This window comes from Camellia sinensis, chromosome 13 (genome assembly GCF_055761805.1).
Source record: "Camellia sinensis isolate YWXY chromosome 13, ASM5576180v1, whole genome shotgun sequence".
NCBI classification, from domain to species: Eukaryota; Viridiplantae; Streptophyta; class Magnoliopsida; order Ericales; family Theaceae; genus Camellia; species Camellia sinensis.
Window position 1 is genome coordinate 144364676 of NC_138973.1, and position 4229 is coordinate 144368904.

A 4229-nucleotide genomic window follows, 5' to 3' on the forward strand; every position below is an offset into this window, starting at 1 on the left:
CATGCACTTGTAGTGCATTTCCATTCATTGGCCTAATGTGTATCATGCTTTAGACCATCATTCTAGCATGCTTTTGGCTTAACTCCAAGAAGCTTTTGTCCATGTTTTAACATGCTTAAGCTCTGATTTATGTTGTTTTGGTCATGCATGCATTGCTTTGTATAGCCATGGTTCAATCTTGCTCATTTACTTTGTGTATTGAGTCCATTAGCATGCATTGCTTGGACTATTTCCATGATTTGGCATCATTTGAAATGTTATTTCAGTCCATATAATGTTGCCATACACTCACTTTTTTTCACTCTTTCAATGCTTTGGAGAGTTGGTGTTTTATGCCTTAAACATGGGCCATTGCGTATGCCTTCATGCCTAAGCTTGCAAGCTATCATTTCAGTGTGTTTTAGGGGTTATTTTGCCATGATATAACTCTGATTTTTGTTGGCGAAGCCATCTCATGCTTGGTTTTGGTAGGTGTAGTGTAATCCTCCCTATTGCCCTTGCATGATCCATATTTTGGCCCTTCATGTTGGCTTGTTTTGACTTCCCTCCATACATGTTTTAGCATCATTTTGACATACTCTAGGACTATTTTGGGTTGTATTTTCCATATGCTTCATGTATTGCATAGCTATAGTGTAAGTGCCTACGCTAGCTTTAAGCTTTGAGTCTCCTAGCATGCTTCAATTGTATCATGTGCATGATTTGGCATCATTTAACATGACATTTCAGAGCATATAGAATTTCCATGTTCCCATTTCTTTCACCCTTTGAGTGCTTCTAAGGGTCGTGCATTGTTGCCTTGCTTATGGCCTAGTGTGTATGCATGCATGCCTAAGCATTTGAACCCCCCCCCCCCCCCAATCTCAGCATAATTTGGTCTTTGTTTAGACCTATTTGAGCTCTGTCCATGGTTGGTTAACATATTTGTGCCATGTATTGCATGCCTCTTCCATAGTCCTCTTTGCTAGCTTTAATGCTTTAAGGACCCTAGCATGCCATGCTTATGTTGTTTGAGTGATTTGGCATCATTTTATACCTAATTTGAGAGCATGCAGTGTTGTCACACTTCCATGTTTATCACTTCTTCACTGTGTTTGAGGGTTGGGCTCCTAGGCCTAGTTGATGAGCCAATGCATGTGCATGTATGTCTCGCATTTCATGCCATCTTTCGTAACATTATGGCCACTATTTTGGCATGACTGAGGTCCGTCCATATTTGGTTTAAGTCCATTGAGCATGTTCATTCTCATGTTGTTTTCATGCTTATGTTGCTTTGCATTGTGTATGCATGCCATTAGCATTGATAGGTTGATTATGTTGCCTTGCATTGTGTATGCATGCCATTAGCATTGTTAGGTTGCTTATGTTGCATTGGATTGTGTATGCATGCATTGCATTGTGTTTAGCATGCTTGAGTTGCATTGCATGTGTTTGGATATGGTGTTAGTCCAAACATGAGAAATGAGGCACGTTTCATACTTGAAGTGATGAAACGTGCCTCATTTCTCGGTCGCCGACCCTCTTGATCAAGCATGATAGAGGTTAAGGCATTTATGTGTTATTTGTGCATTCATTCACATTGATTCGTGCAATCTTGGCTTCTCGGCCATCATGTATCGAGATGCGTGATTGGTGGCCCGAGGGTCGAGAACTACACTCCCTTGAGATCACGAAATGATAAGGAGGGTGGTTATGCACACATATGTTGCAAATACATTACCATGCCCTTTCTTGTTCTCTATTGCATCAAACTGGAGAAGTGCAGCAAAAAGTGGTCGGCAGACCAGTTAAAGTGGCTGGCTGGCTGCTTTTTCTGGTCTGCAGCAAACAAAGGTGGTTGGCAGGTGGTTGGCACCACCAACAACTGGTCGGTAGCCCTCCTGAGGGTCCCCAAGGTGAGTTAGAAGTTATCTGGAGCTTGGTGCAAGGTTCTGAAAACAATTGAAAATAGAGGCAAGTTGGGGCATAGCGATGGATTTTCGAACGAGGCGACTGAGCATGCATGCACTTCTCGCCTCGAGGGCTTATCTTTACTGCTTTACTTAGCCTCTTCACTTAGCTGCTTTGTTTAGTAAGCTAGTGCTTCAGTTTTGTACTTAAATAGTTAATGCGTTTAACTATTCATTTTGTGTTGTAATAACTTAATTAGTTAACTTGTTAGTTAATTAGTTTTGTGATGTAATAATTTAATTAGCTTAGATTAGCTAGTTAACTTATTATTCGGACCCTCCGTCGAGAGGGCGAATTTTGTAATAAGGGTGCGTGTGTGTGATGCATGTCTTCCAACCTCCATTTCTTTTTCCCTTTTACTTAACCGCTTTTGATGGTTAGTTTTAGGGCATATTTCAATTAGCATCCTTATGCTTTGCATGCGTACATTCATTCATCTGTATTGCATACACCAGGCTTGATGCATCATACTAACTGTATTGTATTTCAATACATTTACTTGAATACGTGTTCAACAGCATGTTGTCAAGTTGCATTTCATATGCCATCTTAGAATAGCCGAGCCTATTTTAGTTGTATTTTTGCATGTGTTGCATTAACCATCTTAACATGAACTAGGATCATGCATGATTTCTAACTAGTTCTCTGTTTTGGCTCGGAATACACTGTGCGTGTTTATGCTTTAGCATATTGCATGAGATGTATATGCTGCCATGTTAGCATGCTTGCCATGAGGCTAACTGCTTAAGTGATTAACTGTATGAATGCCTGTGGGTGGAGGCTTGATTGCCTGAATTGGAACAACTCAATGATTGTGAGTTTTAAGCCCACTTTGCGAAGTGGCAAAATCATGTTTTTCTAAGCCCACTTGAGGGTGGCAAACCCGCATCTTAGCCTACTTGCGAGTAGCATCTCAAACCATTTTCGAAAAACAAACATGAGTTGTTTTGTTCCAACTTAGGCGATCTAGTCTATACTTGTATGCTGTGTGCATCACATAGTAATTCTAGGTTAATAACCGGAACAAGAACCATGTGTTTTCAAAAACAACATATCATGTTAGTAAAGGTTGATCTTTGATCGGGCGAGTGGGGGTGCTCATTACATGACCTTCCCCTCTCGTACCCAAGTTCCCGAGCCGAGGCAACTTTGGTCATGACGGACACGTGGCCTTAGAAACGAGTCAGGGTTTCCTAAATTCCCCCCAAATAAAATATTTAGGTGGCGACTCTGTATCTAGCAAAGCAGTCTATGTTTGACACTTCTTTATAAAATCAGTTTTCCAAAACGATTTGCCAGATTTAGACTCTTTGGTGATTTATTAGTTTTGCATTGCACTTTGCGAGATTAGATTCAGAACAGTGACATGAGTCCGAACTGTAGTAGCTAAGAACAACAATTCGCGCCCTCGCGCGCAGAGCGGAGTTCCGGGCGGTCTACACATGCCCATCTTCTTCCTCAACTTGGTTTCTTCCCTCTCCTCCAATTTTCTTCAACTCCGAACCCATAAATAAGGTGTTTTGAAAGATTTTTCAAAGAGTTCACCTCTCTTTCATTCATTTCCACTTTGTCCTTGCTCAGTTTACCGAAAAGGGCAACATTTAACGAAATGCGAGCCTTAGAACATCGTAAGAACTTTGTTTCAAAAATATTTTGAAAGAGAGGGCTTTAAGGTCTAAAATCTTTGGTCAAAATAGTTTTAGTCAAAAAATAGGGTGTGAGGTTGGGATTTGAAGCTCCTCTTGCTGAAGAAATCGAATCTTTGCACTGCAAATCTTTCATCACCAAGTAAACAATCAGTGGTGCCCAAGTCTTAAGGTCGGTCAAAAATGGGATGTCTACAGTTAGCAGCAGTCGTGAGAGAGAGAGAGAGAGAGAGAGAGAGAGAGGGGAGAGAAAAGAGATATGAGAGAAACTTTTAGCAACATTGGTGGTCAACAACTCTAAGGTATTATCCTATTTTATTATATCTATATATTGCGATGGTTCATGTGTGTAATCTGCTTGTTGTTGCAAAGGAATAGGAGAAACGGGTGTGTTGTTTGGGTGCCAAGTCCGTGGTACGTGATGAGAAATAATGGGTGCAATTCTTAGTTCAAAAAAAATTCTGTATAGAACCATAAATTTTAAAAATTGAGGAATCATATCAAACGGATAAATTTTGAAGTGAACTTTTGATAGTAGATTAACTACACATTGAGCATACCAGAATTTTCTTATAAGTTTTGGGTGTCAAAATCCATATAAACTGATGCATTCAAAACTGTCCAGAAAACTGG